This window comes from Oncorhynchus keta, chromosome 32 (genome assembly GCF_023373465.1).
Source record: "Oncorhynchus keta strain PuntledgeMale-10-30-2019 chromosome 32, Oket_V2, whole genome shotgun sequence".
NCBI lineage: Eukaryota > Metazoa > Chordata > Actinopteri > Salmoniformes > Salmonidae > Oncorhynchus > Oncorhynchus keta.
This window is the reverse complement of record NC_068452.1, coordinates 27,809,896-27,834,505: the sequence shown is the minus strand read 5'-3', so window position 1 is coordinate 27,834,505 and position 24,610 is coordinate 27,809,896. Positions and strand designations below refer to the sequence as shown.

The 24,610-nt window shown below is 41.9% G+C and overlaps 1 pseudogene; it reads left to right on the top strand.

Annotated features, from left to right (window-relative positions):
• The window catches only part of LOC118377936 (nuclear factor 1 X-type-like), a 242,269-nt pseudogene that overhangs the window by 10,405 nt on the left and 207,254 nt on the right, over window positions 1-24,610 (top strand).

The window sequence follows — 24,610 nt, the reverse complement described above, 5'->3', positions numbered from 1 at the left end:
GAGTCCCTAGCAACTGCTTAGCAACAAGTAAACAATTCTGCTAGCAATTCAGCTAGCTAAGATAACTGTACAATTTTATGAAAAATAGTTAATTTTTCAAAAGCCTGTCTTTTTTGGTTTGTTCCTGGTTTTGTCTTCTATTGAGTCTTGCAGTTTTCTCTTGATTTTTTCGATGTACTTCACTCTAAAAAAAACATTTAAATCTCAATATATACAGGAGCTCATTTTTCAGCAGTTGCTCAATTTAGAACTCCGGAACACATGCCTACTGTGTGGTCATGATGGCACCCCTTTATGTTTCAACCCATCACTTCACTGTGTGGTCATGATGGCACCTCTTTATGTATCAACCCATCACTTCACTGTGTGGTCATGATGGCACCTCTTTATGTATCAACCCATCACTTCACTGTGTGGTCATGATGGCACCCCTTTATGTATCAACCCATCACTTCACTGTGTGGTCATGATGGCACCCCTTTATGTTTCAACCCATCACTTCACTGTGTGGTCATGATGGCACCCCTTTATGTATCAACCCATCACTTCACTGTGTGGTCATGATGGCACCCCTTCATGTTTAAACCCATCACTTCACTGTGTGGTCATGATGGCACCCCTTTATGTTTCAACCCATCACTTCACTGTGTGGTCATGATGAAAAAGCCATGCCTGTTTTCAGAGTTTAATTTAATTCTGTTTTAGAGTAAATGTTGACAACAAATGTGATCACTACTGCCTGTGCATCAGCTCAAGTTACAGTATACTTTTGTAAACTAAGAACTCTTGATTTTCCATATCCCTTTATACCGGTATGGGAAAAACACATTTTATATTTCCACTTCAGTAAGACATTTTTGGCAGCTTATGGCATTTTATCACTACAAAAGAAAAGATAAAGGCCTACAGCTAGAGCCCAGCAAACCCTGAGATCTGAAGCTTGATGTGGCAGATAGATTTGACCTCATATGCTGTTGTATGTTCCATCTCCAGGGAAGTGGAAATGCTGAAGGACTTCCAGCCACCAGCTTGTCCTGCCTGTGTTACCTGACCCAACCAGAGATTCAGACACACACTGTCTGTAGCAGCGTGCCAATCCCTGGTACCCTGTGATCCCACGGCGCTGAGTAATGTCACACACACACACACACACACACACACACACACACACACACACACACACACACACACACACACACACACACACACACACTGTTTTGGGTTATGGGAATGGGGTGCAGAGAGGGAGTTTAAGAGGAGTGCAGGTGGCACAAGGCTGGTTCAGACATCTCCTCATCGCTCCCTTAGCCGCACAGGTACCATCTGTCATCAGCGTGAACATCTGCAAACCCAAGGTGCCCTTGTCAACCAATGTTACAGCAGCATGTTTGGTGTTTCCATTAGCGGAACCACAGTGCAGCACCAGAACCAAACATTACATTTGAGTGCAGTGATTCAGCTGGATTGGACTTGTGCACACTGGGTAAATTCTCCTTAAGGCAAATCCATCTGGCTCGCATGACATCCCATCCTCCGACTGTCAATTTGGCCTTCGTCTTCTCTTTCTTTATGAGCCGTGACTCCTCCAGATTATACCGTAAAACAGATGGCCTCATCCCCTCCTTGTTTTCACTCTCCTCCTGTAAGATTTTGGGGTAACACTGAGTCTCAGTGTGCATGTTGTATTTTTGGGAAATGTGAATGCATGATGTTGCAGTGTTTATGACTGTCAGAAATATCTGTCTTTACCATCTACTTGAATGGTAAGTATTACTTGGTTGATAGTATCTCCCTAAATAAATAGTATAATCATGTATTTTACATTCATATATATTTTCACTAATTGAACCACATGTTGGGGCGGCAGGGTAGCCTAGTGGTTAGAGCGTTGGACTAGTAACCGGAAGGTTGCGAGTTCAAACCCCCGAGCTGACAAGGTACAAATCTGTCGTTCTGCCCCTGAACAGGCAGTACCCACTGTTCCCAGGCCGTCATTGAAAATAAGAATGTGTTCTTAACTGACTTGCCTGGTTAAATAAAGGTAAAATTAAAAATGTGGTGCACAGTGCTGCAATAGTATTCAACACAGACCATGTCTATGCAGTAGTTCTGCTGACTGAGGCCTCCTCTAGCCTACTCCATATGGTGCTGAAGCACTGATCTGGATTACAGCAACAAGACCAAAACAATATGTCCATTGTCCACCATGCACGGATATAATCTCAAGGATTACTCTGGAATGAAACCAACAGCCGCCTCTAACGATGATACAGAGAATGATATGAGGATTTTACGGAAGGCTTGGCAGAGAAGCTCTTTTTGAGATTTCCTGATCTTTGAGGTTTCAAGTTTTTTTTCTTATTATCTGTGCTTGCACATGAAGCTGCTAGACTCAGAACATTGCTATGCTTACCTCCCACAGCTGCCTCTAAACCAATAGACATGCACTTGCTCACAAATGTGGAGCTCCCAAACCATCTGCTGAGAGAGTGAGGACGACTCTGTCCAGTTAATTGTGAATTAGAGGCAGCAGCTGAGGATGCAAACAGGCCACACAGAGTAGCACTGCTGCTCAGCACTGCTGCTCAGTACACTAACAAATATGCTAACTAATTCACATGCACCTCAAGATTATGGGTGTCACGCTCTCACACACTCTACAAAGAAGAGAATGAAAGTAGTGGGCAATAATTCATAATTGTCGTTGGGAAACAACACACCATCTCTATATTGAAAGATTATGCATTCTTCAGGGCCACTGGCATGTCATGTCATTTAAAAGGCCTATAACTGTGTTGCAAGTAGGCGTAAGTATATTTCTTTTTAGCTGTTGTGATTATCAGAGAAAAAAAAACGAATCTATTGCCAAATGACCTCTCCATCAACAGCAGGCCAACTTATGCATGGGCAGGTTGGGATATGGTCAGTCTGCACTCAGAGGTGTCATGCCCATTGGAGGCACAGGGGCACATGCCCCCTCAGACTTTTTGTTGTTGTTTCTCTGTAATACTACAAGCCACTTAGCAATTTTATGAAGTTGCCTTTAGCTAGCCCAGATAGGTTCCCAACCTCATAACTAGCTATCAAGAAAACATTTCAGGGTATCAATGAAGTTAGAGTAGCTTGTCTAGCTATCTTAGCTGGCATACCTGCTGGCAAGGTTGGTAGACTTTAGGAAACCAAGAAATTGCTAAATGTACTGAATGAGACTAACATTCCTTTCAGTATTTTACCCAGATTTTAGCAGAGAAACATATTTACTTTTTTTAAATAGCCACCAGCTAGGAAGATACAGACAACACAAGAGGTATGCTTAGATGTGCAGAAAAATAAACATATTTTTGACATAGAATTAAGCAAAAATGATTATAGCTCTAGATTGCAGGAAAAAGCTGTTTCAGGTGTTTGAAAAATAATTTTACTTCCACCGCACAGCAATCCTCACGTACTTTGTGCCAGTTGTGTGTATTATTCTTTAATATTTAGTCTTTCTGTGTTTCGTAATTTTCCTTAAATTCGCAATAGGCTGAATGAATCTCATCGGAGAAAGCATCCGAGCAAGCGAAACAGTGCCCCTCTGTATGTGTAGGTCATCTATCTCATGCTATCTGGTCAAAAAGATGATGACATTGTTGCCGCCTGTAGCATTGAATGCAATCGAAGCCATTTGGCCTCCCTTGATAAAAAAAGTATACAATTACAGCCAATCAGTGTTGAGGTAAACTGAGTGAGCCCAAATGTGAATGGTCCTGGCTCACCAACAAAAAAAGTGTCAAGGGAAGCCAGTTTTGGATTTGGCTTCACACCAATCACATTACATCGAGAGCAATATGTCATTGACAGAAACAACTTAAATTGTTGCATCTGATTGTACTCCAGTGGTTAGCTAGCTAGCTAAAATTGGCCCTTTCCTAAATTAGCCATGGATGGAGATAGGGATTTAGACTTGTGGTTTATGTATGTATGTATGTATGTATGTATGTATGTATGTATGTATGTATGTATGTATGTATGTATGTATGTATGTATGTATGTATGTAAGAGAGGAGGAGGGCATTGACGTTTCTCTACAAGTAGGGTGAGTCAACATGTTTTTTCTACTTACACACACACACACACACACACACACACACACACACACACACACACACACACACACACACACACACACACACACACACACACACACACACACACACACACACAGAGAGAAGTCAGAACCATGGACAGCCACATCATATTTAGCTCCTGTTTTCTTTGTGACTTGCAGGAACTCTACGTGGTTCGAAATCAATAGTTGTTCAGTCGTCCAAAAATATCAGGAAACATTAACTTGCTTGACCATGCTGTAGGTCATGTAACTGTTTGTTACATGTAATATGCTTTGTGGACTTCACCTGTGTGTTGTGATAGTTGTGCTTATTTGCAGTATAACCTGTTAGTTCATATACCAGTGGTAAGGCATATGAACTAACATGTTATACTGCAAACAGCACAATTATCACAACACACAGGTTGTAAAATGGCTTTTTTTTCTTGCTTGGCTTCCCTAGTGATTTTACCAACACACCTCTACTGCTTTGTGGCCCCTCAGATTGTTGGGGTACTTGACGCCCCTGACTGTACTTTTAGAAACATGAACACACTCATTATCCTGACTGGTACAGGTTTATAGTAGGCAAGAGACAATCTTGAAAAGTGCCTCTTGTGATAGTGTTCAAGGCTGCGTTCTGTAAATAAAATAGGCTACCCAGTACGCAAACAAATGGCCCCGCAAGCAGCTCAGCAGCTCAAGATCGGCCAAAAAGTGCCTGGCAATTGGGCTGCTTTTGAAAACCGCACCTGCAAGATAGACAAAAAGTCTCTCTAAGCCTCCGAAAAAATATTGGCACTCTCTGTTTAACTCAAACGTAGACTTATAGAAGAAACCAAAGCACAAGCTGAAAATGGCTGTGGATTTGTGACGACAAAGTCTCAACTCTACCATGTAGCAATTTGTCACCTGGCTTGTTTATTTTCTTCTGGTTGTTTAGGACTCTCCTTTGTCCTAATGGGCTCATTAGCGGGAGCTTCGTGCCGGCAAGGCGCAAATCACAGGTTAGAGTAATAATACTCCAATTTACAGGCACCACACGGTAAATTAGGCTTGGCCCTCAACGTTGGGTAAGCTCACAAAATACAATATGGTTTCATTTTAACTATGCTATTTTCTTAACTCGACTACAGCAGACAAAACATTTTTTTCACAGAAATACAGTATATTATATTCAACAAGGGAATCTCACCTTATTGGAATGCTTTATATTCTCTACTTGAGAGGCTAAAACAACGGATTTAGGAATAGCCAACTGTAGGCTGTGTTTAAATGGTTGCCCTAAGTGCTTACAGCACATTTCAAGTCAGTGGGAGCAAGTTTAGAGAATAGTATGGAACATACATTTGAAGTCCCAAAGGTTTCCTGTGTTTGGCGTTGGCGACAGCAGGCCTCATGTCCTTTCACAGAGGATTTATTGACAGGCCTCCACTAAACCAGTGAGTGAGAACCTTAAAGCCAAGAGTTCAACTAAGGATAACATGAACCGACTTTAAGAAAAATGTAGGGAGCTATGGGTTGTAGACTGCAGTCATTGTCTTGTTTGGTAGAAGTCCTCTAAAGCTATTATGTATAATTAATTACAACTAGAGATGGGAGTTCAATATTTAATCTCAAATTGTGACACTTAATAGTTCCAGGCCTTACTCCTCACCCTGAAACCTGTAGTGGCCTACAGTGATAATCAGTGCTTACTGATTTGTACATCGGTTGAAGGGAAAGTGTGTGTGTGTGTGATGTAAATTCATTCCTTTTTATTTGCTTTCTCTTCACTTTTCAGCCAGGTACTTAAAAACTGTCCGCAAAGGCAGGGAGAGAATGAGCCTTGCTTGATGATGGGTAGGAAGACAACAGGAGAGAATGAGCCTTGCTTGATGATGGGTAGGAAGACAACAGGAGAGAATGAGCCTTGCTTGATGATGGGTAGGAAGACAACAGGAGAGAATGAGCCTTGCTTGATGATGGGTAGGAAGACAACAGGAGAGAATGAGCCTTGCTTGATGATGGGTAGGAAGACAACAGGAGAGAATGAGCCTTGCTTGATGATGGGTAGGAAGACAACAGGAGAGAATGAGCCTTGCTTGATGATTGGTAGGAAGACAACAGGAGAGAGCGAGAGCTGGACAAAGTGGGATTGGGTGGTATATGAGGATAGAGGAGAGGGAGAAGTGGGGGTAAAATTCAAACCAGATGGTAATGCTGGCACCTGTCTTGTGCTGAAATCTGTTTGGAGCTGTTTTCCACATGTAAAGAAGCCAATCCTGTTTATTGTGGTGAAAAAAAAGACTCAGGTTTAACCCTTTGTGACCAAGCCCTCCCCTGGTCCTCTATCATAATGGGATGCCCCCTCAGTACAGGAGGAGATATAAACCTCTTATTCCCTCCACTCTCTCACACCCAGGCCTTGTAGTCAAACAGAGGGTGCATTCATGGTATGAACAGGAGAGAGCCTAATTTGAAGCTTTAATCTGTAGGCCACCAAACGGCCCTGTCAGACACAGTGTTAAATGTATTTATTTGGCCAGGCTGACTAAGAGTCTCTTCCAGGTGGTTACATTTATTCGTTTTGACATTACATTTGCCTTCCATCTTTCCCAGGACATCAGTTGTCAATGAAGCTTCTCCTTAAAGGTCTAATGCAGCCGTTTTTATCTCAATATTGAATAATTTCTGGGTAACGATTAAGTACCTTAATGTGAAAAATAGCTTCTTTGCAAAGAGCAATTTCTCAAGCAACAATTTTGCTAGGTCTGTCTGGGAGTGGTCTGAGTGGGGAGGGGTAAACTAGCTGTTATTGGCAAAGAGGTTTGGAACTCTCGTTCTTATTGATGACAACAAGGCACGCCAAAACGTACACCAAGGGAATTGTGATAATTTCACAATTTCACAGTTTATTTCAACCTCATAGTGTGGAAACATTTATACATTAAAAAAAATACAGTAATTTCACGTTTTTGACTGCACTGGGCCTTTTAAGAAGCTATGGAAACATTAAGTTGACCTATAATTCCACACGTGTTAGGGTATTAGGTTTTTGTACATAGGGTTAGCTGATTAAGCAAAGGGCTAGGTATAGTGTCTCATTGTATGGCAGAATGAAGGACAAACTGGTCTTTTTGTTTTTTTCTGGAACAAATGAATCCAATGTTCTTGCAAATAATAATCTGTGAACACTATACACAACTTTTTTTTTGACAGATATTCAAATAATCGTATACATACATTTCAGTATGTATTGCATTGTTCTGCAGGCATCTTCTTGAATACCACACCTATAATCACAGCCAATGAGAGGTGCACAATGCAATGTTCCAAAGCCATCAGCAGAGAGCGCCAGAGTACTCATTTAGTCCCTAAAGGTTGGTTGTTCCTCCTGCATGCCACCAGTCTTTCTGTTACACCACAACCACATCCAGCCCCACATCAACTCACACACGATCTATTTGGACCAAAGAACAGACACCTGTCAAAGGTTATTGTCGCCAGGGCGTTTCAACCCTTGCCAAACTTTTATCAACTGAAATAGCTTTCCTTCCCCTCCACTCACATATATGTTTTAAGGGGAACCACAAATTGTTTCCAGGTTTTCACACATAGTAACTTAGTGTTTGGGGCTATTTGGAACAGAAACAATTACAAACAAACCTGTATTACACCAATTCTTTGTTAATGGATTTGAGTAGGAAAGAAAGAAAAATAAAACATTCAGTTTCCCCTTCAGGTTATTTTAGGTTGTGTGTGTATGTCTTCATTTCCCCCATATATTAAGCAGAAATGTTTCTGAGTATATACATGATGAAACTGCTTGGGCAATGCATGCTCAATGAGTACACAATGCATGCTCAATGAGTACACAATGCACAGAAACATTTTACATGGTTTGAAGTTGCTTCACCTCAAGAAACTGTATTGCAGTTGACTATGTGAACTATGTGATGATGGAGTAATGGACAGGGCTAAAGGCTTGGTGTGGGTGTAGTTGTATCACAACCTGGCATTGCCCGTATTCATGATCTGGGTTTCGTATGAGTCTGGGTGCTCAGAGGACGCTGGCATGCAACCTGATGTGGCACACACACACAAACCCCGACAATGGTCTGCTTTATAATGTGCCCACTGAAGCCATAGTAACCCCCTCGTCCTGGGCAAGACGGGTGGAGTGGTGTGCCAAAAAAAATGCCATGGTTACTTTTTTTTCTTAAACCACTTTGGCCAGAAACCTTTGAAATGTAATAAGTGAAACTAGTGGGTCGGCACATTATGCCGGGAGTGTGAGGGAGAGCAGGAGAGCGAGTAAACTTGACATTTTAGTCTGTGTGTCCTGTCTCTGAGGCATACATTTTACCTTGAGTGGAAAATTGCTAACATGTGATTACTGATCAGAAACTGTAGAGAGCCAGGCAGGGAAGGCCAGAGAGGGCTTCATCCACTATTAGGTACAGTACGGATGATACGGCTGTACCACTCTACAGATTACTTTAGTGGTATGGTTTTAGCCAATAAAACTATTTTTGGTGATCAAATCCACCTACAGTATACACCATCAGTATCTGAAAGCTCTTGAGCTGCATGTAAATGTATCTGGAACACTTATATAACATTATAGCAGCATGGGAACTGTAGAGGTAAGTCGAGGTTCCTAAAGAGGGCAGTGGTGATGTTATGTTGGCAGCAACTTTTGGAGCAGGAATGGTTTTGATAAAGTCAAGAGATGAGGGATGAATGTTCTGTATGTGTGTTGATGGGGTATTGTTAGGAGTTTCTCCAGCCATTTCCATATTACCCGGGGTCATCTAGGCATTGCGCCCACTCCCTCTGCTTGTTGGCCCCGCTGAGGGCTGGCAAGATTGAAGACAGCGCTGGGGGAAGGGAGGAGGCGTGTGGGGTCACACAAAAGGGTCCCGTCTAGCACTTTTTAATTCAATTGGGGTGACGTGCCAAGCCCAGCTTCTCTGTAACAGCTAGCACACCATAACAGGCCCTATAATTACCACTCATCCCACACCTCGGGTCCTCTTCCAGGCTTTGTCTCTCTTTCTCTCTCCGTACACAGCCTCTTTCCTCTATCTTGCGTACTCGTTCACACGCATGTAAAATTCACAGATGACAGCAGCACTTACGCAAAATCACCTGGGAATACATGGCGTTGTGGTGGCTCTCTCCTTCACAGTCTGTCAATGACTACAAATGAGACTCTGGATAAACGCATATCTGTATCATGATCCAGCTATGACTATACTGGACAGACAGACAGTGAGGCAGACAGACAGTGAGGCAGACAGACAGGCAGGGCAGACAGGCAGGCAGGCAGGCAGGACAGACAGGCAGGCAGGCAGGCAGACAGACAGACAGACAGACAGACAGACAGACAGACAGACAGACAGACTATAGTCTATCTGTGTAAGATGGAAATAATGACTAACACTGGCAAACAGTGTTATGGATAATAGTACTGGTGTCTTTGGAATAAGCACAAAGTCAATGAAAGTGCATTTTTATCTTAGACATTTATTTTTTGTTTTCCATAATAAGTTTGAATAAATGGAATTCACGGTAATGTTTTCCTCATGGGCAGTGACTAAATGTTTATACCACTGAGGAAAATGACTTTGTTTTCATTATGCTCATCAACAACAGACTTCCATCCAGTTTGAATGGGCAACATGGAGGGGAACCAAGAAGACGTCATGTCGCAAGGGGAATGAACCACAAGACAAAGGTGATTTGAGGAGGACAGGACACACGGGACACAGCTATTGTCAATGGTCATTTTATTCAATTCACTATCAGTAGCAACCATTTTTATTCACAGAGACTGAAGATAAATGTACATGTCCTGTAACATGGAGGCACTTCAATGACGAGCCACTGAAATGTGACTTTGGCTCATAGCACCTTGTAGCATGTATCCACCATGGACTGCACTTACAGAACAATAGGCAGCCCAACATACAAAACTAATTGTAAATTATTTAAGGACACATTGGTACATTGAACCCCCCCCACACATACACACACAGCTTTGAATTGGTTCAGAAATGGTGCTTCTCTAAGTCTACATATGGCAGGGTACTAGGACTGGCAAAGCCCGGGCACAGCTGCTTGGAGAGGGCTTCTTGGTGTTTTTGTGTCCGTGTCCTCTCCCTCACACACACAGACACACACACACACTCACACTGGGTGCATCCTGGTAACACACAGCTCCTGATTGGTGCTCCATCCGTGTTTTCCCTTATTGACTTATTTATATATTTATTAGGCATCACGGGAAGAGGATTTTGGCTGGCGGAGTGAGCGCAGGAATGGCGTCGGACAGACAGTGTGACCCAGGGCTCAGGTGGCAGCTGTGCTACGACTTCTCTGCCAGGTCATGGTGGATGGTAGGGATACTCCCTGTCTATCTCTATCGCTTTCTCCATCACTCTCGCTTTCTCCATCACTCTCGCTTTCTTTTCTCTCCATTGACCATCTCTTCATTAAATTGAAAAAATGTGTTTCATTGAAATGACATTTGGGTGAAGGTTGTTGATCAGGTACAGGGCATAGAAAATGTTTTGTTCCTGTGGGTGTCTACTTTTAAAATGGCAAGTTGATTGTCAGGAATCAATTGATTGAATGTTTGATGAAGTGATTTCTGGTGAGAGGATGTATTGTTGTGCGAGGGTCTAGTTGACTTGGGTGAAAGTATTCCTGTAGAGAAGTTGGAGTCACCTGCATCAATTGATATTGGAATGATGGTGTAGTCATCAAAATCCTGATGACAATTTTTTGTGTGTTCAATAATGCTTTTTCTTTGGGCTACTTTAAATGGTAAAAAGTGTGTGTGTGTGTGTGTGTGTGTGTGTGTGTGTGTGTGTGTGTGTGTGTGTGTGTGTGTGTGTGTGTGTGTGTGTGTGTGTGTGTGTGTGTGTGTGTGTGTGTGTGTACAAAATGAGTCTGCTGCCCTGAACTCTACTTTCATTGCTAGTTGTTTTTAAAGTGAAAGTTGGTAGATACGTAACGCCACTCACACAATTATTTAACATAATTCAGTGCAAGATTAAATATTTCCAATGCCGTGGAATAAAGACTCTCTGACTGTTATTAAATACAATATTATCTCTGTTGCTATCCTATTACTCTCAGAATATTGGGACTTCAAATGTTTTGAAAATGCTTGTTACTTTTGGCTTGCACACATTTATCATATCATCTACTGAATAATAAATGATCTCATATTTGAGATAATTCCAATATTAAAGATAATTCCAATGGATGTAGTTTCAAACTGTACTTCAGCTTGTACTTAATATTCAGTGTTTTGCTCACAAGTGGACAGAGGACTGTTTCTAATCAAAAAGCATAAAGTAATGATTTTAGGTCTTATTTTTGCATCTACATAGCCTACATGTTTCACCCATATATATCATATATCCTGCTTTATACACATACAAAACAGCTAGAACAATTTTTTCGCCCCCAGGTTCAGAACCAGGTGCCAACCACCAATCATTTGACCCCTTTATATTAAATAGTACATATTTATAGCATTGATCATTCTGTACCACTCTTGTTTGCATTGCGTTGATTGTCCTTTGTGTGTTGGTACACAGCACAGAAATGTCCTGAGGCCTGACACAGTTAGAAAACCCCAGGCTTCCCTGCAGTGCCAGCCTGCTGCGCTCACTGCTATGTAGGGCACCACAGGGCCTGCTGCCTTGCTGAGCGGGGGAGAGGGAGGAGGTGAGAAGGATAGGGAGGCCGGCCAGAACTGGGGCCCCACGTAGGGGGGGTGGCAGGGGATGAGGCGACTGCAGGGTGCTGGGGCACAGGGGTTGGCAAGGTTGGGTTATTATGGCTGGCAAAGGAACGTTCTCTCACCCTGTGGAGAATCAGCAGGCCCTGCTAACCGGAACATACGTGTCAGCACATCTAGTATTGTTCTAGCACTCTTACTGTCATTGCTAGGGCCTGATTCTGTGTCTTCATTGGTTGTGTTTTATGACTGCTCATACATATGTATGTAGTAAGTCTGTAATAGACTGTTCCTTACTGTATAATTCCATTGAAACCTCACACTCAAATGTGCTTAAACACATTTCAATGTCTCTTTATCCTATGTCCCTCCTGTCCAGGAGACCTCTCCTACCAAAACTGAACGTCTATCTGTCTGTCTGCAGACCCTCCTGCCATTATCCCTACCTTTCTGTCTCACTTTCTCTGCTGTTCCTCAGCCTGTCTGTCTGTCTGTCTGTCACACTTTCTCCCCTGTTCCTCAACCTGTCTGTTTGACTGTCACACTTTCTCCCCTGTTCCTCAACCTGTCTGTTTGGCTGTCTCACTTTCTCCCCTGTTCCTCAACCTGTCTGTCTGTCTCACTTTCTCCCCTGCTCCTCAAGCTGTCTGTCCTCTTCCTCTCCAGACAACTCCCCCGCCGGTGCCCTTATCCCTCTGTCTGTCTCTTCCACTTTCTTTTCACCCAGATGACCCTGCCTCTGCCCCTTTCCTTCTGTCTGTCTGTCTGGCTCTCTACCCAGATGCCCCGGCCACTGCCTGGCGTTCTCTGTGTCTCCCTCTCCCACTGCACAGATGCCTGGCTTGGCCTGCAACAGCTGTCTCGCCATGTGCTGCTACCAAGTGTTGCCGCCGACAGTGGGGGGTGGGGGGGTGAGTCATGAATATTCATATTCTCTTGGATCTACTCTACCAAACAGAGTCTGCCACTGCTAAGGAGGCTCTACCCATCGATTGGGGGAGGAAGATGGGGGAAACTGCAGTGAGGAAAGAAGAAGGAGGAATTGAGATGGAGAGGGTACCGGACCAGACCAGACCAGACTGTATGGCCCGGTTCCATAAAACAATGCTTTCCTCTCAGAGGTGTGAAAGAGTGAACACAGGAAGCAGAGGGATGGAGCGAGGGATGGGGGGCAAGAAGAGAGGGAGGAATGGGAATCACAATATGGAGAAGGATGCAGACAATTACATTGGTAGAAGCCACAATCTATTTGCAGTAATTATAGCTGATCCATCTGCTAATGCATATTTTTTTAAATCACAATATGGAGAAAGAAAAAAGTTAGAGATTTTATGAATAATATGAAATGTTACTTTTTTTGTTCAATTGTGTTCAAATATGAATTGTGCTTCCAAGTCATCCTTACTGTACAGTTCTAGGATAGAATTGTAGCTACATCATTGTTTTCATGTAGTAGCTAAATCCCACTCTGATCTAAAAAGACTAGAATATTGGCAGCTGCTGTTCTCAAGTGAATGGATGTACATAATGACAATGATTTCTTCATCTTTTATTAATAATATGAATCCATATTTGAAATCGTGTTTAATACAAACGTAGATACCAAGAGATGCGTTTAGATAAGAATAAGGAAACATTGACACAACGACATCCGTTAGGAAAAGCAAATGGATGCTTGTGCAAGCAGAGGATGGACTGGAATGGAGAATTAAATCAATAAGTCAATTGCAAACCAATGGATGGACAGAATAGCAGATGAAGTGGATGAATAGAGAGAGGGAACAAAAATAAGCTTTGGAGAATATAGCGCGAAAAGGAGAGCTGGAGAGAGGTATGGAGAGATAGCAGATGAAGATAGACAGTAAGGGTGGAGGGCAGCCGATCTGAGAGGGCCAGTCTCTAGTGGGTCTCACTCTCTCTTTCATGGAGAGCCAGGAAAACAGATTATATCAGTGCTGGTCTCTCCTGGGGGAGGACAACCCTACTCTCCCAGAACCCCCTTCCTTTAAACCCCCTTGCAGATACCCCTCTCCATGGTACTGGCTGGAGCCAGACCTGAGTAAATCACAGAGATGAAGAAGTGTATTTCCAATGGGGCTCTGAGATGTGTAGCCACACATGTACTCAAAGGACATAAAAATAGATCATTTTATGTCTTTCCACACAGGAACGAGATGTTGGTGGTTTGGTTTTGATTGCAGCTCATCAGCCTGAGAAAACACTGCATTGTTTCCCGCTTAGTGTGGAGAGATAACCTAGCGGATCTAAACGTATACACACAGAACACTTGACCTTGTTTAAGAAAAAGCCTTTGTGTTCCCATTCAGTGGCTTTGAAGAACTGTGGCTGGAGATTTAACTGAAAGAGTGGGAGCTGGCACAAAGAGAAGTGTGTATCATTGTTTACTTTGTTTTTGTCATGATTAACAGCATCTTACCAAGCACTTCACTCATGCAAACAATACACACACATCCAAAACTCATACAAACATTTACCTTTCTTATAAACACATGAGCACACACACACAAACAGGCAGAGTTAATAAGGACCTCTAAACCCTCCTTGCTGGTGGACGATAAGCGGTGTGCTGGTAGCCCTGCCCTCCTGAGACATGCCTTCCTCTAGTGGTGCCGTGTAGGAGCCTGATAAGGCTGGGGAGTGTGGAATAGCCAGGGACCAGGGACAGCTCCACTCCAACAACCTGCAGCAGCCACCCTGGCTCCAGGGCCAGCCAATCACAGCCCTCTGTCACATGCTATTTATCTCACCGCTGAGTGCCTGGAGGTGGACTCTATACCTGGACTGGTTAGCTGTCTGCCTTTGTTACATACAGGGCTGTGGTAATAGGCCTAATGCATTGTGTGTGTGTGTGTGTGTGTGTGTGTGTGTGTGTGTGTGTGTGTGTGTGTGTGTGTTCCCGTATACAAATGTTTAAACTCCCTCTATCTCCTCTGGTTCCAGAGGCTTGATAGTCCCACTCCAACAGAAACTCATTAGGGGTGCAGAGTTAATTAAGCAGTAATGCTTTAAAACTGACATACTTTAAAAGCACCTTTTTTAATTTCAAAGTCCTTTTCTAGATGAAATGTACAATCTGCGGGGACAGAAATGTACACCTTTAAGATGAAAGATCCTTTGAAAAAGCTATTTTGTTCAGGAGATTGATGGTAGGCCTACCTAGATGTTCAAGATGCAACTTAATCGCTGTCTTTGAAGCTATAACCAATTTATGTTCTGACATTTAGATCATGAAGGAACTATACCCACATGAGGAAATACGGTCTGCAAACAGCAGGCTCTTCAAACAGTATTGCGCACAGGTTATACGTCCGGTTGCCTACGCTTGCTTTGCCGTGAGCTATGACAGACAGACTGAGGTATAATATAAGGTATGCATGAGAGAGAACTGTTGCATTGCTGTTTTAAAGAACTGTGTGGGAATAGATGAAGCGAGTGTGCGTAAGCAGACCTTTTTTGTCCTTCCGTATGGGAAGTTACGGGCCTACAGTACTGGCGGTGAATTAGGCTGCCGGTCTGCGCCTCTTTCAGCCAGTGCCTGTTCGCAATGCCAATGTCAGCATTCCTAGACACGCCGTTGTCTAGTGGAACTTTTGTTTCCCCGTTTTTTGTAAAGCTCAAGCCGAGAATACTGGGCAAATTGTAGAGAAACGGAAGGGAATCCAAGTAAAGTCCCTGGATAGTGCAGGAGAGCGCGAGAAGGAATTGAATAATGGAATTGGGAAATAAGGGCTTACACTTTACAACGCTGCCTGAAAATCCATTTAAATTTTAATGAGAACCAGATAGCCTATAGTTGTAGCTCATGCTACCTCAAGAGCAACACTGTTTCGTTTTACTTTAGGCCGGCAATGGATTGTGAATAACAGTTTGAAGCATTTGGGCTCCATCAGAAGCACAATTTTATTTCTCGGCCGTGGCTGTGCAACGAGAACAGTGGCTCTTTAGTTTTTGGCCTATGCTCACTATATGCCTGCAGTACTACGACACATCACGCACGCTGTGACCTTTGTTTGGGCCTAAATCTTTTGTAATTATTGTTAGAAATTAAACTACTTTAGAACATGCTTAAAAACTCTTAAATCACAACTCTTCATTTCTAAACACAGACATTTGGGTTCGCGGGGCAGGTTTTATCGCTCCAACGGTTGAGTAATAAAACGAAGCAGATGCATCAGGCCCAGATCCTACTTCGGGTTTTTCCGGATTGGTTAAAAACGTGTTTGAGTTGATGTAGGTCTATTTATTTCTCCAGAAATAGAAGGCTACCTATTTATTTATTTTATCGAATGGCCCTCTTTGACTCAATCATTCTATTAACGGAACTTCTGGATGAGTTTTTGTTATGCACTCATTAGTGTGCTGGCCGGTGCATGAGTCTATCTGCTATGCACTTCATATAGCGAACACAGTCAATTTGTTGTTTGTAATATATACATCTTATTTGTATTATTCTATATCAGTGTGCAAAAATGCTGTTTTTACATTTTGAATAATTTCACATGCAGGGAAGTGAAGATTGACATTAATCTATATGAGAAATCAGACAGCAATGGTTTGTCTTCAACAGAAATAAATAATGTTGTGCCTATTACATTGTTGCCTATAGCTAATCGTTTAGATGCTTATCGCGAATTAAGATTGCAGAGGCATTGAGAGCCCTGACAGACAACTACAACTATAGATGAGGACGATGTGGGAAATCAGGATATGATACAATGCTTAGCTTTAGGCTATATCATGAACGATTAAAGTGCTGAAATAAAATATATACAATTGGTAAAATGTTCTGTTATATCCTACACTTCCGGATGGAGTAGTGTCTGCCTGGTATCATGCTGTGTGTTTTCCGACAGCATCGTCACAGACAGAGAAATGCGTGGTCAGGCACTAATATGTATCCTACTCCCTTGTTTTTCTCTGACCTGTATTGAACCTTCTTGTCCAAGCGAATACCAAGGTTAGGATGATGATCATAGGCTTGATGTCTTGTGTGATGTTCGCACAATGACGGGGCGGCAGGGTAGCCAGGTGGTTAGAGCGTTGGACTAGTAACCGAAAGGTTGCAAGTTCATATCCCCGAGCTGACAAGGTCATTGAAAATAAGAATTTGTTCTGAACTGACTTGCCTAGTTAAATAAAGGTAAAAATGACAAAAGGCTGAGAATGACCATTGTCACAAACAGGCCTAGTTTTTCGTTACACATTTGATTGTATAGATATAGGTCTAGTCATATCTTCTGCCTTATACAACTTTTCATATTCTTTAGACCTAGAACAAAATAATTATTAGTCTGAAAGTTAACTGCCTAAATTGATACTTGGCACAAGTTTTGAAACAAATGATAGCACCCATCAATTTAAAAAAACGTTTTTCTTTTTATAAAAAAAAGTTACTAAAAATAATCATTTTAAAGCAGATAATATGAAAAATTATTTCGGCCTAATATCAATACAGTTTAGTTAAATGTGACAGACGTGTTAAACACGTATTCTGTTGCAAACCACACTCATATGTAGATGTAGACCTATGACATAAAACATTCAAAGAATAAACAAAATTTGTATTTTTGTGTTTTTACCTCAATGCCCAAATGACATTAAATAGACTAGGGAAACATACATTCCGGAATTAATATTACTAAATCTAACCTGCGGGTCTCTCACCTGCATTCTGGAGGATTTTAGATTACATTTGAATTGGATGCAGCCTATTATTGGACATGCAAACTGTCTGTTTAAGTATCTAAAATGTCATGCAAATCAACCACTTTTTAAATATATGAATACACTTGTAAAATATCCAAACGGTGTCATTGGGAATACGCTGCATTTATTAATGTAATCCATTTCCTTCTAAAGCAGAATTGTATTGTGGTAAAAGTATTTTCTCGTAGAAATTAAACAAGTGTCATTCTGATCTTGCCATATCCAGTCTCGTTAGAATTAAATCGTATTTGTTTTTTTCTTTAAAAGTTACTGTATTCGAAGAATTACAGGCTTCTGACATTATATGGCAGGGCATCATTGAGTCTGTGAAATTACAATGCAGGAATTTCGACTGGGTAGGCAATAAATAGGTACTTCGAAGGATGATTAGTAAAAATACACGTGATTAATGGTGATAATAACAATAAATGAATGTATATATTTATATTAATCAGTGTCTAATAATAGCCCACATATAATATTACAGCAATTGCAATAATATTGGTATTAGTTGTTTATTTCTGTTATTGCTGTATCTGTATCATCATCATCATCATCATCATCATCATCATCATCATCATCATCAACATCTGCTCTTCTCCAGGTATTAGATTCTCCTGAAGTTCTAAACCTGCAGGAGCCATAATACGCTCTAACACTAAATAACAGCTTGTGTTTCTCATGGGCCTTTCTAAAAATAAGGGCATAAACTTATATTGCGGAAGAGATGAACAACCAGTTAGCTTATTGGAATCCCTTGGGCACGCTCATACTTTGTGGCATCACAACACTTGCATATTCTTACCTTTTAAAGGTCAACGCAGAAATGTGTTGGAATAAAGGAATATTCTATTAAAGTCAAGTCCTATTGAATGTCAAATTAATTTCATTGCCCAGTATTGTTTGATATGAATAACACCACAGTGATTTGAACAGGGTGCAAAAAATGATCAGCGTCATCTATCCGTGCACCTGTCCCGTTCCTGCTCTAGGCTAAGGCTACATTAAGAAATACTAGTTTGCTTACAATAGTTGGCTAAATGTGGATGAATTCTGTAGAAAATGTAGTGGAAATAATTCTGCAGCCTACAACTGCTGGTAAATCCCCGTTTAATCTTCACTGCAAGTCTGATAAAGTTATTCCAAACCTGCTCTGTTCTTACTAAAACGCACAAACAGGACCGTGACGGTCACACATGGGGTATATTATTATGTTGAAAAAAATGTCCTTTTATATTAATCTAGACTACAAAATATTTTTACTGTGGCCTCATAACTGATAACTAACATCTTTGTTTTGGATAATGATTCAATGTTATCTAGGCCTAATACCGACAAGAGAGGTTAGTAACTTATAGCTTATATCATTGACCAATGTTAAAATGATTTGGATTTTATCATACCACCTCCCTCTCTGCTCTCCCTCCCTCCCTGCGTTCCCGCTCTGCCTCTACACTGTAGCCGGTGAGTGGTAATCCCCTGCCGTCCACGGTTTACTCTGAGTCCATATTTAATTCATCCAACCCCCAGCTGCCGTCCTGGTTACTCACTGAGACCGACAGACTGTGAACCACTCCGTTTATTAATAATTCACCAGCCCTCGGCTTCTCCGGCCGCGATCCACTGCTGCGCCTCCGCGCGCTCTGGGCCGCCACAGCACTTTTTTCTGGGTTTATTACACTTTAACAGCTGTTAACTCCAACTATTTCATTCACTCGTCATATGTACCGGGATTAGTGTATACATATGCGCGTTCTCGTGAAGTCGTCTGGCATAGTGATATGATCAAGTATCACCTCTCTCCAAAACTTGCAACATCTATGGTGCCAGATCTGGTACTAGTTGTGGTCTCCTTTTTATCTCGAGTAAATATGGGCATTGAAGAACAAGTGAAGAAGAACCAAAGGGAATTCCATTTTTGTATTGTTTTTTTATTAGGAGGACCAGAGGATGAGGATAACACAGAGTTCCTTTGAGGCACACAGAAAGAACAGCTGATTTGTGAGCGCGTAAGTAGTCTACTTACTGTCGGCCGCTTGCAAAGAGAGACCTCTGCTCTGTTACTTGGGAGCTGACGATACGCTAGCATCGTGCACGGATTTGCCTCACTGGGTATTCGGTGAACAGAGCGGACGGAAGGGATGGCGCACTGACAGGCGACCAGAGCAAGTCCCCACAGCTCCGACAACCGCCGCCCGTGTTTTTATGGAAGTCCCACGCGTGAATAGCGGACATAAACACCCCGAATGAAGCCGGGAAGTGGTTGACTTGGATAAGCCGTCTCCCTTCCCTTTCCCTGTTGGAGGAGAACAGTAAAACTACAATAAAAAAAAAATGTTCACCGGGCCACAGGCCGTCCCGTATTAGGGTTATTTTGCTTCCGGTATCAGAAGAAACGAGTAGTTTTCTCTCCCACACTTTTTTTGGAAGCTGAACTTTTTTAGAGTTGAAAATGGGCATTTGAGACTGTTGGCACATTTCCCTGCTCCACAATGGTACGTGCTGTGTAAATCAATAATTTGCTCTTTTATGTATCTGAAAGCTTGTAAACATCTTAATGTTTTGTTTAAACAGGAAAAACATCACGCTAGTGCATCAAAAACGATTAATGATTACCCCCAAAGTTATCTTGTGAGTGGTTTAAGGAGTAATACCGTACATTAAAGTTAACTTTGCACTACCCAAACTCATATTGATACTGTATAGGATTTTATGTTAAATCATATATATAAGTGGGTTATATTTGAACAAGGATAACGCGGATAATGTATCTTCCTTTATCCTCCACTCAACTACATTCCCGGGGCAGTTCAGCTGCTTCCAGTCATTGCAGCTCTTGGTCATGCTGTCGCCCCCTTATTGAAAAGCAGAGCACGGCTCTCCACCAATAAAGCATCTACTTTGATGTATCTATATTACACACAAAGTCAAGGCAGCGTTGCACAATCCAAACGTGAAAGAAATTGAATAAGCAGTAACATAAAAGCCGAATTCACCTAATGTGAATAGTCAACGAGCGCATTTACTTTTTGGTTTATATGCGCATTTTGGCTACAGTTTATAGGGGACGTTACCCTAAGAGTTGGATTTTTTTTGCTGAAATCAATGTTAGTTGTGGAAGATAATTGGCGAGACTGCTTTCCTCTCGTGCTCTGTTGTTAAATATTATCTACCGGTATAACGTCTTACCGACGGCTGCGTATTTACGCATAGCTGTAAAGGCTATTCACTGAATTCAGGGCAGTAAGGAGAGCACAGTACCATTCTAATAACCACTAGACCCACCAAGTCCACAGCACTGGCCCTTGTGATGGATGGCATGTTATGATATTGTAATGGAGAGCTTAGTTCAGTAGAGGTTAATTTCCTCTATGACTTGAAACATTTAACATGAGTTTCTTGAGAACAGATAACATTGCTGCACTATAAGTAGGCCTAGACCAAAACAACGTTTGATACAAGCTTTACACAGTAAAACAGTGGGGTGAATCATGTCTCTAAGACTGTCAAGTAAAACTACCCGACTCCTGATTAAATGTAAGCACAAAGGACATCTATTCTGGTCCTTTATTTGTTTTGTGTGTTTCCCCAAAGTAGTCCAGTTGTGGGATATTGGGTAGAAGTGGACTGCTATTAGGCTCTACATTAGTCATGGAAAGCGTTATTTAATGAAGGTCCTTGACCTTTAGCTTGATCTCTTGGCATAGGATCTGTAGCTCAGTTGGTAGAGCATGGCGCTTGTAACGCCAGGGTAGTGGGTTCGATTCCCGGGACCACCCATACGTAGAATGTATGCACACATGACTGTAAGTCGCTTTGGATAAAAGCGTCTGCTAAATGGCATATATTATTATTATTATTATATTAGTTGGCCATTTTGTGTACATTGCCTATTGAGGAACCACTGACATGTCGATTCCTACAATTCTATTTGCAAATGAATATGGAAAAGTATTTGTCTGAATAATTATGTGTTTACTTGCAAACTGGAATGGCACTAGTCCAAGTAGCTCAACAGTAACTTAATATAAAAACAATATTCAGGACAGGCCTCACATGGGGTTATGTTTATTTGTTTTTCAGCTACTTAGCAAGTCACCTCTTTTTTTATGAAAAGCGAGACAGAATTTCTGCCCAACATATTCTAGACATATCAACACAAATAATCCGTATTTAAGGATGCTAAGGCAATCCTTCAAACTCACCCTGTTCATTGAGTCCCTTCACTTATCGAATATATTGTAGTTTAGGAGTGCATATATGCATATATTAAAGAATACCATATGCTTTATATGCTTCACAAAGGAATGTATGCTCTCTTTTCTAAGTATTCTATAATGCCGTTCCCTCTATTGACTTCAGGACCTAAAAGTTGTCTTTTTCCATGGTCTGGCCCAGGGTCAGGATGTGTGTGATTTGTATGAGAAGGAGTACTGTATCATAATCTCAAGGAGCTGTGTAAATTGTTAGGTAATTGTATATCCCACTCTGTAGATGTTGATGTGTATGTACAGAGGGAGCAGCTCACCACAAGATGATCAAACAGGCGGTTTCCAGGCCATATGTTTTCTGCAGCTCTTGGCTGTCGCTGCCAGTGATGTCATCTCTCACTGTGTATATGGGTCCTCCTTCGCCCTTTTGTGATCTGTGGTGTAGAGGCTACCATATCCTTATTGGCGTTGCAATCCAGATGAATGCTGGGGTTTGTCTTTGTTAAATAAACACTTGGAGGTAGTGATGGCATGCATATGTGTCATATTAACCCCTGGTTGTGATCCTATAAAGGGTGCAGAGAGTTGTCTCTCAGTTCTGATCCGAGGTCAGTTTCTCATTTCATTTTTATAGGTTTGGTGTCATGCAAGGTCATCTTAGATTAGCAGTTAGGGTAGACTCAAATCAAATCAAATTGTATTAGTCACATACTGTACATGTGTTTAGCAGATGTTATTGCAGGTGTATAGTGGAGCCATAACCTATGAGGACTATGTACATAGACTATGAACATGGATCAAGTTTTGGTAGCTGTCCATATGCTGCAGAAGTTGTGTTGCATTTTGAGCCATCCTGATTCTTCAGAATGAGGCCCCCTGTTTTAGAATGCCAGCCTCAGCCCTTTAAAGGCATCTTGCAGTGCCCACTGCAGAGAGAAGATGTCCACATCACACCCATTTTTACATTTTTGTCATTTAGTAGATATTATTATCCAGAGCAATTTACAGGAGCAATTAGGGTTAAGTGCCTTGCTCAAGGGCACATCAACAGATTATTCACCTATTTTTCACCTAGTTATCTTAGGGATTCAAACCAGCGACCTTTCGGTTACTGGCCCAACACTCTTAACTGCTAGTCAACCTGCTAGGCTACCTGCCACCCCTCACTAACCTGTTGTCCCGCATTCTTGGGCACACATTAAATGTGCATTATAGTGTATTTTTAGCATCAGACCAAATTGAGATGATGGTGAGCAGGTTATGTAAAAGGAATTCAAAATACTGCCTCAAATGTTTGATATAGTCCAGACTCAACAATAGTGCTATGACCAATGCAGACTGCACACCAACGCTTAATGAGTCATTTCATTCCATTTAGTTTGGAACTGTTTTACAGTCTCTTCTTCCCTCCAAGTTTAATTTGAAATAATTTCCCAACAGTTGATGTCTTTTTGCCTGCTCTCCAGTTGAGGGTCTCCAATGAAGAATTAGAGTCAACACCATTATTCATTCAATTGAGCTCACAGGCTATTTAACAGTTGAGTTGTATTTGCATATTTCATTTTTCAAAATGTCTTCTGTATTTAGAACCAGGTTGAGCAAACATAATGAACTTGCATCAAATGCATTATCCACACCTAAGACTTAAAATGGAATGCTAGAGAAAGTATCAAAGGCAAACCCCAAACAGCCCTACAACAATAAGCAATCTCCAATCCTACACACACCCTTCTAATTATTACCCCCCTCTTACCCCTCACCTCCTGAGATGCAGGTGTAAAATATCCCATTTTTCCAGCATTGTTCCCTGAGGTGGCTCTGGCGTGAACTCACACAACGCACAGAGAGAGATGTTTTAACTTATGCGGTGCCATGAAAATATGCCAAGTGGGGCAACCCCCATACATACAGTCCATAATTATTTGCACCCTTGATTGAGGTGAGCAAAAATGACTGTATAATACAAATACTGAGCAATATTGGCAATATTGTATGCTCAAAAAAGGAAAATATGTTATTATATACTAATACAATTGCTCAGAGAAAGATATATTTGTAAACAAAGTAATTAAAAACAATTCTGAAAAAGATAGGGATCAAAATGATTGGATCCCCTGTTTTCAATACTGTAGAACCTTTCCCATGTTTTCAATACTCTAGAACCCTTCCCCTGTTTTCAATACTCTAGAACCCTTCCCCTGTTTTCAGTACTCTAAAATCCTTCCCCTGTTTTCAATACTCTAGGTTCTAGAACCCTTCCCCTGTTTTCAATACTCTTAGCACCTTTCCCCTGTGAGGATAGCCACACTGAGCCTTTTTCTAAAAAGTTTTATGAGACGGAGAACATGTTGGGAGGGATCTTAGACCATTCCTCCATACAGAATCTTTCCAGATCCTTGATATCTTTCATCTGCTCCAATGGACTGCCCTCTTCAATTCAAACCACAGGTTTTCAATGGGGTTCAAGTCCATTAGAATTAGTATAAAATCATTTTATTTCCGGGTGGCGCAGTGGTCTAAGGTACAGCATCACAGTGTTCGCTGTGCCACCAGAGACTCTGGGTTTGAGCCCAGGCTCTGGGGCGACGCACAATTGGCCCAGTGTCGTCCCGGTTAGGGAGGGTTTGGCCGGTATGGATATCCTTGTCTCACCGCGCACTAGCGACTCCTGTGGCGGGCCGGGCGCAGTGCACCCTGACCAGGCCGCCAGGTGCATGGTGTTTCCTCCAACACATTGGTGCGGCTGGCTTCCGGGTTGGATGCAAGCTGTGTTTAGAAGCAGTGCGGCTTGGTTGTGTTGTGTTTCGGAGGACACATGGCTTTCGACCTTTGTCTCTCCCGAGC